Consider the following 11,655-nt stretch of genomic DNA (forward strand, 5'->3'; position numbering starts at 1 on the left):
AGGGGGGGGGGGGGGGGGGGCAGGGAGAGGAGGAGGTGCAATTGCACCACTGCATTCTCCCCTGTATTCACCCCTCATTGAATGCATGTTCATTATTGTTATGGTACATATCAGATGGTTTGGCAGTTTAGTTCAGATAACTACTTAAGCAGTCATTTTCTTTCCAAATTACTTAGCCACAAAAGAGGCAAGCTTGGAATTTTATGAGAAAACAATGTAGTGATATTTCCACTCAAGCCTCTGTTGAGCTGTGGCATTTTGGCTCATGGTCCTACATGAAACTAGGAAGTACAAAGATTTGCAAAAATAGAAGGTAATAAAAGAAGCATGTAAACAGATTTTGTTGGTATGCCGAACATTCTTGGTACACATGGAAGCTTATGGCTTTGAGGGGGCTATCCCCTACACAATATAAAGCACCTGCTAGTACTTGTAATTAAAGGAGTGCTCTTTCTGTGTTCTTCCCTCAATCTCTGTTATTGCAGTATAAATCCATTACTTCTTGTCCTGGAACTTGTGGACACAAGTAACAGTTGGTTACTATCCTGTTTATGATAATCCTTTTGTACTTGAAGAGAAAATTGGTCTGTATGGAAGGGCTGGCTTTGCACCTCTAGAGAATGGATTCCTCTGTCGATACATCAGTCACCACATAAACTAGACTAGATTCACCATTTTATCTTCTTTTCCTTTTCCATGAGTTCCATCTCTCTTTGTCATAGGAAATTTATTTTCTGGTGAGGGTATAGACTATTGTAAAAACAATAGTCTGTGGTTTGATCACTACTTCACCTCTGGGGAACTGATTGCACTAAGTTATTTCAGATAAGGCCACAGATTAACTTCATTTTACAAGAAAGACTTCTGGCTTTCTCACATGGTGTAAGCATAACTTTTATTTAAAATGGGGTAGTAGAAACCTTGCCTTATCAGTGAAAATGCACACAACTTTTTTTTACTGTTACAGAAGTGCTGAGGCCCCAGTTCTGATAGTCATAGAATCTGAAAGCTCATAAATTCATAGACCAGACCTACAAACAGAGGATAGGTTAGGCTTTCTTTTTTTCCTTTGATCTCTTGGCATAGTCCAAATTCAATTGTTGACTTCAGTGGCAATTTATGACCTAAATATACTTGATTTTTATTTTGCATAAGGTATATCCAAAAGCTATGCAATTTGTACCTGTTGTTTAATTAATGGCAAATTTGCACTTAGCTGCATGGCTTTCTTCTCTGACTTTTATTCAGTATTCAGTCATTCAAAATTATGCCAGTTAGAGAAAGCAGTGGTAAGCATAAGCTAACATGAGTTTAGGGAATGAGGTCAGACAGACAGCCTATTTTTATATATGAAAAGAACTAATGAGGAAACCTTATTTGAAACATACATAACTTGCATGTTACGACAGGTGTCCCCTAAGCAGATTCAAATCATATGATTGACTCTGACACAAAAGGATAACCAGAACTGACACTTAGCTTACCAGTTTATTTCACGGATAATATTTTTGCTAAAGTAAAGCACTCTTAGACTGCTTCTCTAATGTATTTGCTGCAAACACTTTCTTTTGATATCAGACGTGTGGGATAGTCATACCGTTATCAAAATATTTTTTTTATGCTCAGTGCAAACCATTTTCCTTGCCATTGGTGTTTGCATTCCTCTGTTTCTTATGCAGTGTCTAAGAATATTTCAGGATGAGGCACGTTATCTAATTTTAAGCCTTTGCTTTCTACTGGACCCTACTTCCAATGTCAAGACCAGTTGGATAAAGAGCAAATGCTAGAATTCACCAATTTTATGCCACAATGGCACTTGCCTTTTGGGTTTTAAATTGCTTTTTCCCTTTTAACATGGTAGGAGTCTGACTTTACTACCTTCCTCTATTTTATCATACTGAATATGTAGAGTGACACCAGCAAAAGAAATGGTGGAAGCAATAATTTTAGCTATTAGATGTCATCACAATGCAACATTCAGATGGTGGTAAAGAAGCTCAACTGTTCACGGTTTTATAACCAACTTATTTGTCTCCACTGTCCTATGAAAAAGACTCTTCTCATTGAAAAACTGTATATAATGCAAGGAACTGATTGATCCATGAAATCAGCAAAGGGATAGGGAGAATTTCACTTCTAAGCTATTCCGGTGCTGAGTTGGCAGTGATGAAATGTTATTCATGTCCAATTCCTGCTTGCCTTTGTCTATGAAATAGGTTGGGTATTTCTCATGGACAGGTGTCCACATCATATTTTGGTGCTATATGGTCTCTTTTGATGTTTCTGACAGAATGATGAAACATATTACAGACTAGCTTGTTATCAGCAGAGGTAGATCATCTGTCCTCCAGCCCTCTGTGAACAGGTTAGGTACACCATGGATGGCAGAGGTCCTGGAAACCAGATATAGATAAGGATTTTCAGTGAACTTGTAACATGTTGTATTTAAGTCAATAATTTTGTGGTAGAAGTCAACACTGGGTCTTTCTTACGCTTTTGTGCTTTGCTGGTTGCCACCGCACTCTCTTTTCTGCTACATGTGTCAGGGTGTTTTTAAGTCTGTTTCAGAGGCATTGGGTATTGCTTACAGTCAAGGCTGGGGACTTTGACTGGGATGTGCCAATACTCTTTCTGGGATGAAAGCTGGAGGTTCTTGGCTAGAGGGTCTTGCAACTCTGCTAAGAGTCAGACCGATCGCTATATTTATGGTCAAGAAAATAGTTTACCCCATGGTCAAATTGGTACAGACTGGAGGGGAGGGGAGTGTAGTATGGGGTATGGCCGGCCCTCTACCTAGGATCTCTTGAGCATATATTGACAACATTTCATAGAACAGGACATTGGCTGCTACGGTCCCCGTGCTTTACCTGTGACAGGTTAGGGTGTTAGGTCTGTGTTGTGTCAGGGGTGATGGTAGTCTTTTGTAGAGATTAGATTATGGATTTTATTGGATAGTTTGGAGAGGGATGTTCCTGCCTCAGGCCGTGGTTTGGACTAGATGACCCTAGAGACCCCTTTAAGCCCTACCTCTCCATGATTTTATGAATGGAACGTGTTGTCCACCCAGTCACCTCAACAGTCTGGTGCAGGGACCAGAGCTACTTTCCTTTTAGAGGACTTCTCCCAGTGACTGACCCTCCAGGTCTTGTCTTACTTTCCAAATCTGGTTGAGAAGTTCAGTGTGCATTAGCAGGACAATATGGGGAAATCCTGCACTTCTACTCCCCAAGCAATCTCTATTCTATAGATTAGTAGGGACAGCTTATTCTCTCTTGCTCTATAGGGCAGAACATGGAACTAGATGCAGGAAAGACTTACTAACAATAAGGACAGTGGCACAATGGAACAAACTCAATGAGAAGTTGTGGAATCTTCACTGAAGCAAGAAGAGGCTGGATAATGATCTGTCTGGGAAGGTTCAGGACCCTTGTGGTCTTTTCCAATTTTATGATACTGAGAATGGTAGTATCTAAGAATCAAAATAGGTCAGTTAGCATGGTCTGTTGAAGCCATGATCTTTCATCAGGGACAGCAGCTAGTGAAGGGATGTCAGGTGGATATTCATCCACTGAAAATTGTCTAGTTCAGTTTATTGAGGGTCTGTCAATTTTCCATCTTCCACAGTATTAATTAATGTTGAAAAAGACTGTAAAGTATACTGCATGTTAAGACTCAGACAAGTATCTGAGAGTTTCATAGTAGCTAGGGTCAGGAGGGACCTGATCAGATCATGTAGCTGGACCCCCTGCCACAGGCAGGAATGAAGGCTGGGTTCACAAGACCCAAGACAGGTGATCATCTAACCTCTTTTTGAATTTGCCCAAGGAAGGGGTGATGACTACCTCCCTAGGAAGTTGGTTCCAGATTCTGGCCAACCTAACTGTAAAATATTGCCTTCTGATCTCTAACCTAAACCTATTCTCCATCAGCTTATTACCATTGTGCCTCATCAACCCAGGTGGTGCTGGGGAGAAAAGGGCTCTTCCTATTTGCTGATGATCTCCCCCAATGAGTTTGTAGGCAGCTACCAGGTGCCCCCTCAGCCTCCTGTTGCTGAGGCTGAATAGGTTCAGGTCCCTCAGTCTCTCCTCGTAGGGCCTGTCCTGCTGGCCTCTCACCAAATGGGTGGCCCTCCTCTAAACTCTCTCCAGGCTGGCCACATCCTTTTTAAAGCACGGCACCCAGTACTGAATGCAGTACTCCAATTGTGGCCTTACCAATGGCACATAGAGGGGGAGTAACACCTCTCTGGACCAGCTTTAGAATCATTGTTGGATGCATGACAAGGTATGGCTGGCCTTGCTGGCTGCATTCTGGCATTGGCAGCTCATGTTCATCTTGGAGTCAATAATGACTCCAAGATCCCTTTCCGCCTCTGTGCTTTCAAGAGGGGAACTCCCCAGCCTGTATGAATGCTGTGGATTCCTTCTCCCAAAGTGCAGCACCTTGTATTTGTCTACGTTGAACCCCATCCTACATTCATGTTAAATGAAAGAGAGTGTTGCTGAGTATTCATTGCATTCAACTATCTGGCTCCACATGAAAATCAGGGGAATGAAAACATTTAAAATCAAGTAATAAATATAGAGCGCTTGATTAAATGCATGTTTTCAAAGAAAGAGGGGCTGTTTTCCAGTGAGGTCTGCTTTGCCAATAGGCCTGCCACTCTGGCATTGCCAATGGGCCTGTAGGTGATGTAATCCCACACTCTCAAGACCCTGTACACTGCAAGAGTTGTATAAAGAGGGCTCACTATAAATGAGAATCAGGCCCTTGTTTTGGAAGCCAGTTGAGATGAATGCAAATGCTTTAGTAACCTAAAATGAACCAATGTATTAAGCATTTTAATTTTGTCCTTGATTTTTTTGTTTTGCTTTAAATAGGAGGCCGGATAGGGCAGAAGCTAAAATATGAGCAGTGATTCATGGTTTCAGGAAAATATTTAAACATTCACTGACCTTTTATGAATACGGTTACTAAAGATCTTAATTTTTCAGTGTTTCTGTCTGGAATCAGCAATTCTTTTTTGCTTATTTGAAGTGACTTTTAAAGAATTTAGGCACTCAGTCAGGGAGACAAAATGCAGTAAGGGTTGTGTGTGCGTGCATTTCCAATTATATTATCAAGCTCTTCTGTAATGTTATTACAGGCTGTTCCAAGTTACCATGTATAAAAACAAACCACATTGGTTCAAACCCAAAAATCAGAGAAGTAAAAGAAATAAAATAGGTGCAGCTGTAGCAACAATACTATTGTTAAAGAACAGAATTTTCAAAAACAGTGAGAAGGAACACAGAGAGGACAAAGCTGTAGAAAGAATCATTATTAGAAAACATGAAAGCCACACATTCTCTTACTCTCTCTTTCCATCTCATGCTCTCCACACCCTGTAAAAGATCATCCATGCAAGGCAAGAAGAGGGTGAAGTTCTGGGTGGTGTCCTGCATAAGACCATAGTATGGAGAAGTATGCATGCTTTTACATTTTCTCTCTTGGAAGTAGATGAGAAGTGATCTGGAATCCATTTTGGTATAAATATTGTACTTTCAGGTGCCATCTGCAGGTCATACATCCTATGAAATATGTCTAACACAAGAATCAGAATCAGAGGACCTGTCTACACTGCTGTCACAGGTGTGCAGATTAGGGCTCTCTGAAGCTTCGGTAGCTGATTCGATTTGGTGTAGATTCAGCCTGATTCGGGGACCAGATCTCTGAATCTGATTGAATCGGGAGGCCAATTAAAAGGTTTGAATCGATTCAAAGCATCCAAAACTATTTGGAAAAGATTTGGCCATAGACTAAACAGGCAGCTGACACAACTGCCTCCAGCTGGTAAATCTCTTGGGTTTGTCGGGATTGGAGCTGGGGCTGGGACAATCTGCCCAGCTGGGGTGGGAGGGCGCGTTACTCAGGGAGGGAGACATGGGGCAGGGGACGCAGGTGCAACAACATTGGGAAAGGGGGCTATGCCCTGCTGCTACTTGCCCAGTCGGGGGGTGAGGATGGGATGCAGGATGGTGTGGCTCGTTCCAGGTGGAAGGGGGCAAATGACAGCAGGGCATAACACCAGCTACCAGAACTGATGCAGGCATGGCAGCCCTGGGAGCAGGGGCTATGCCCTGCTGTCACCTGGAGTGAGCCATGCCTGCATTGTGCCCCTCCCCCAAACCCCATGCCAGCTGGGCAAACGGCAGCAGGGCATAGACCCCGTGGCTCCCCCCGTCAAGGCAGATCCAGGCACAGCCAGAGGAGCCATGGGAGAAGCCCCTATGGCTGCCCTGCCTGGAGCCATCCCCTGCCTGGCCCAGACTTCCAGCACTTCAAATAAAATTAGAAAAAAAAGTTTTGTACTCACTGGTTCTGGCAGTGATGATCGGGGCCTCTGAGGGCTTGTGGCAGAGCCCCCACCCTATGCAGTACGGGGCAGTGGGGATCGCTCCCCCTGCCTGGCACCCACATGGCAGTTGCCCCATGGCGCAGGTGCAGTGCAGCTCAGCAGGGCGCTGCGTGCTGTGTGGGATCTGGGGAGGCTCCACATGTCAGCCGAAGCCTGGCACTGCTCAGCCCCAGTGGCCCCAGCTCCCAGACAGCACACAATGCCCTGCCGAGCCATGCTGCACCCGCGCAATATGACAGCTGCTGCGCGGGTGCAGGTGGGGGGGTTCCCTGCTGCCCCCCACTGCACGGAGAGGGCTCTGCCCTGAGCACCCAAAGGCACCAATCACTGCTGCTGCAGTTGTGAGTGCGGGGGGGGGTTGATTTTTGTTTTTGGGGGGGGGCTAGGCTGCGCAGGGGATGGGGCCAGGCAGGGCAGTTCTCCTGCCGCTCCCACTGCCAGAGAGGCAGGCATAGCCAGAAGAGCCATGGGAGAACCTGTAGCTGCCCAGCTGTGCCTGCCTCTCCCCGGCCAATCCAAATCACCAAATCTCTCCGAATCATTGCCAAATCTTCTAAAGCTGATTTGGCCAAATCGATTCAGGGCAGTGATCCGAATCAAAACACTGTCCTCCGAGCCAGCCGAATCTGACTCTGAATCTAATACTTTCCTATTTGCACAGGTATAGTGCAGATGTCTATTTTGCCACTGCATAGTACCCAGGAGTGCTGTTAAGAGTCAAGTCCAGGTCACTCACTCAAGCTCCATTTGTGCCCAAACCTGGCAATTAACAAGTGGGCAGGATTTGACTACTGTTGGAGGCCCTGGGCTTGGCAGGGAGGAGATAAAGACATGCCTCTAGTAAAATGCTGAGCACAAGTAGATCGCAAACTCCCATCCCCACCTTGACTTCACTGTAGCCAGGCTTTTGCCCATACATATTAAATTTATTTTCCTGGAACAATCATTGGTAATCATGTTCTTAAGTTAAAAAATAGAACTGAATGTTGGTAAGAAAAAATTATTGATGGTAAGAAAAAATATAATTAAAAAAAATATCTCTGCAAATAGTGTTGCAATTGGTCTTTTACAATTTTTTTTAAATTCACTCCAGACCCAGTTGTGTTTGTCATTGATATAATTTAGGAATCAAAGTGATAGCACTGCATTTAAATGAAATGTAATGCAGTGATATAACTGAGGGGGTTTATTTCTGAATATGGAGGTGAAATTCACAATCCAAGAAATGCTCCAGGCAGTCTGAAAGTGTAGACTCCTCTTTGGAACTTAAGCAATGCATACTATCTTGCTGATGGACCCCATCTTCTAAGAATTGAGTTAGGTCAGTTATAATGGTTCATTGAATATGTGTTCCTTCATCTGTGACTGCCAACGGGGACGTCCGTTAGTGAAAGGGTGCTAGGTATTTTGATGTCATGTAAATACTCATCCACTGAAAACTCTATGGAACACTTTGATTTACTGTACATATTTATGCTAGCTTCTTGTCTCCTCTAACCTGTAACCAAGAAATACAGAATTTTGTTGGTCTTGCACGCAATCAAGATGAAAGAGGCACAATGACATTATTCCTCAATGGTGAAAACATCACTATAACGTTCACCCTTTGCAAAATACATTCTTATGTAATGACAGAAAGTATGACCTGTCTTGGCTAGAATTGGTGCCAAGTTGCTACCCTTTCTTTTTTCTTTTTTAAGACTGCATGTATTTTGTGGAGCTATGAATATTATTAAGAAAATGTAAATACACACTTAACAATGTAGAATGACTACCTGAAATTCAGAAAGATAAAAATGTGGCTGTCTGCAAATAACCTTACTATTGCTATTTGACACACATTTTGAAAATGAAGTGTAGAGGGCAATACTAATACAATATCAAAAGCTAAAGAGTGAACGGAAGTCACTAATTCTGTAGAAAAGAAGAGTTGGACTTCATAAAGGAATATACTATACTCTCCCTTAGCTTCTAAAACCCAAACTTCTTAACTTCCATTTCATGTCTCATTTCCATGACATGAGAGATTAGCTCTGTGTCTAGAACTCAGTTTGTGTTCAACAACTTGCTGAATCAGGTCTCTTCCCCCCTAATTATTCTGCAAACCCCAGCACTAGAGTTTCACCCCATCTGCTTACTGGTTCCCTTCTAGTATTCTGAACATGTTCTCTCTGTTTCCACTGCCAAAAATATTCCCTGTCCTCCAGTAAGACAGGATCTGGCAATGAAGATGTTGGGTCAGCTGTGAGAACATGTCCATGGGTTCAATTAAGTTTTTCTGGCAATGTGAAAGCAGGCAGGGTGGGATAGGATAGGACTCACTTCACATAAGAGTTTTGACCTCATCCGGCTGCCAGAAATGCTCTTTGACCTTCAGTCAAGCACCTCCTGTGCTACCACCACCCAAAACTTTGAACAGCAATTTCCAGACAGGCCAGGTGTGCAAGGAGGGATTTTCACCTTCCTGAGACACATCACGTACTGGAAATTGTTCAGCAGTCTATGGATTCCCAGAGCAATACTTAACACTACTAATTTTACTGACATGAACATGACTGGCTGAAGGCCAGAAATAGCATCAATTTAGTTATTGCCAAACTACTAAAAACAAATAAATCAAATATAGTTTACTAGTGTTCTTGACTTTTTCTCTGAATTAGATTAGTACATGTTGGAAGTGGGAATTCAGTTGGACTATAAAGGAGAACTAGTTGAGATAATTTATTTTGATTTTCAAAACACTTTTGACAAAATACCTCACAAGAGGCTATTAAGGAAACTCAGGAGTCATAGGGTGAGAGGTAATGTTGTGTCATGGATCATAAATTGGCTATGAGACAGAAAACAGAGTAGGAACAAAATGGCAGATTTTCAATATGGCAGATTTTCATCTGTGGGCTGCTCTAATGTTATGTGATAGCAGTTGATGTTCATTAACACATTCATTAATGGACTGGAAAAGGGATTATTGGCTAAGTAAGAGAAACTGCTGCAGCTACAGTTATTCAAGTTTGTCAAGACAAGCCTAGATAATTAGGCAACACACTGGCAGAGGAAATTCCATTCTGGTGTACTTCATGCAAGGTGGGTTGGGAGGAATATTGCTCATTTAAATTCTTGGGTTGTAAATTATCTATAACCACTCAAGAAAAGAATGCGAGTGAACAACTTAATAAAGATATTGGCTACTGTGCAAAGGAAAGAAAAGAAAATGTTAGGATGAACACAGAAAGGGGTAGAATTCCATAGAAACCCCACTGGTGGTGACTGCCCAGAGCACACAGTGAATCAATACAGTTTCTTAGTCAATTGTACAGTTTGTGGGTTGAGTTGGCCTACTCTGGACCTCAACTTTCTCTGCAAAAGGAATGAATCTAAAGGTATTCTTTGTCTCTGCCACCTTCACAAATTTATCCAGATGGGTTTCCTGTTGCTAGAGGCTTCTAGCCCAGGTTTTTTGCCTGTGGGAGGGAATCAAGGTGATAAACACAGATTCATCTCGCTGCATTGAAACACAAATGTTTAAACAATGTCCTGCTACATTATGCAAAAACTTAGGATATCTGAATAACATCATACTTGCTCAAAAAAGCCAAAAGAATTTAGATATACACAGCTACTCAGTTCAGCTGTGTTGAAATTTGGCTATGATATTGTGGTTAATGATCTTAATCAGAAAGGCTAAAATATTTCTTTTGTTTTAGTTCTCCCTTGAAACTAAGTAATATTAAGGATTATTTAGGCTCACAAGCTAGGAAGGTGTTTCTTTAGTGACGAAGGGAGATTATTTGCCACAGGATGGCAGGATTTCCTAGTCCCTCTAAACCCAAGGTAATAACATCAAGCACCCATAATACCCAATTAATCACTAGGTTATATGGAAGCTCTTTGTACCTCTGTGAAAATGTAATCTCATAATAGCAAGCCATGCTCTTGCTACTAATTTAATGCATCATTTTTCTGGATGTAAAGTCTTATTCTCTTCAGAGGAAAGTGACATAGGGTGAGAACTAAATGGGATAACAGGGCAATCTCAGTTCAAATTTGCAAGCGAAGGCAAAAATCAGGCTACTTATATCAAACTAAGAATTTCTCTTAATGTCATTAGATAATTCAGTCTCAAAGAAAAATAACTATTGTATATGGCTGAAATACAATGGATAATCCCAAACTGTGCTGGATCATAGTGCAATAGAAAAGTAGATAATGGAACAGACAAATAAAACTAACTAAATCTACCACAGAAAATAGAAAAACATGCAACGCGGAAAAAATGATCACATTCTCTGGGATGATCAGGCTATTTTATGCCTGTTTCACTCAGTGCACAGGATGGACCGGATCCAGAGATAAATAAAAGTTGTGTAGAGACGGTTGTCTAGTCCTGTTGATGGTAGGATTCCTGTAACTATTGTTGCAGAAGCTGGAAGGTGTCTAAATGAACAAGGTAGAGGATTACAAGAAGAGAAAGAATGGACCTAACGTTAAGGCAGATAAATACTCCCCTGGAACATGGATTCTATTTCTGACTCTGCTATGAATTCCTATGTGGAACTAGGTAAGTCATTTAAATGAGCCTTTTCATACATGAACCAAAGACTGCGGCGCTGGTGTCATAGGGAAGATTTTGGCTTCCATGACCACAGCCCGCTCCTTGGTAAGAAAGGCAGCGAGCTGCTGGGAAGAGATGGCTTCCACCTCTCTCCCCTGGAGAGGAGGCTCTTCTCAGCCAGACTAGCTGACCTACTTCACCGGGTTTTAAACTAAGCCTGCTGGGGGATGGGGGGACTACCGCCACTGCTGGGCTGCTGAGCAACCCTTGCAAAGCCAGCCGGCCAAGGCACTTAAGGGAGCCCACCTCTGCCCCAGCCCTGGTACTATCTGTGGGCAAGGCAAGAGCCCCCAGCCTGTACACAAATGCCAGGAGCTTGGGGAATAAGCAGGAGGAGCTCATCCTCCTGCTTAATGCAAATAATTATGATGTCATAGGGATAACGGAGATCTGGTGGGACTCGATCCGTGACTGGACCAAGGGTATAGATAGCTATACCCTGTACAGGAGGGATTATGTAGATAAAAGGGGCGGGGGTGTAGCTCTCTATGTTAAGGAAAGCTACATGTCCCTGCAAGCTGATATTGGCGACCAGGGTGGACAACTGGAGACCCTCTGGGTAAAAATCCATGGGGAACACAGCACAGGGGACACAATTGTGGGAGTCTACTACAGACCTACCACCCAAAGTCCTGAGCTTGAC

General features: G+C 42.8%; 1 long non-coding RNA gene across 1 annotated transcript in view; it reads left to right on the forward strand.

The window, feature by feature from the left end:
• Positions 1 to 7,645, forward strand: part of LOC109297054 — a 12,797-nt gene extending 5,152 nt beyond the window's left edge. Inside the window, exon 3 of the long non-coding RNA XR_002097179.1 lies at positions 7,635 to 7,645. This is a non-coding gene — a long non-coding RNA (uncharacterized LOC109297054). The remainder of the gene's footprint in view (positions 1 to 7,634) is intronic.
• Positions 7,646 to 11,655: the final 4,010 nt, after the last annotated feature.

Source organism: Gavialis gangeticus, unplaced genomic scaffold, assembly GCF_001723915.1.
Source record: "Gavialis gangeticus isolate Ggan-Ray unplaced genomic scaffold, GavGan_comp1, whole genome shotgun sequence".
In the NCBI taxonomy this organism is placed as follows: domain Eukaryota; kingdom Metazoa; phylum Chordata; order Crocodylia; family Gavialidae; genus Gavialis; species Gavialis gangeticus.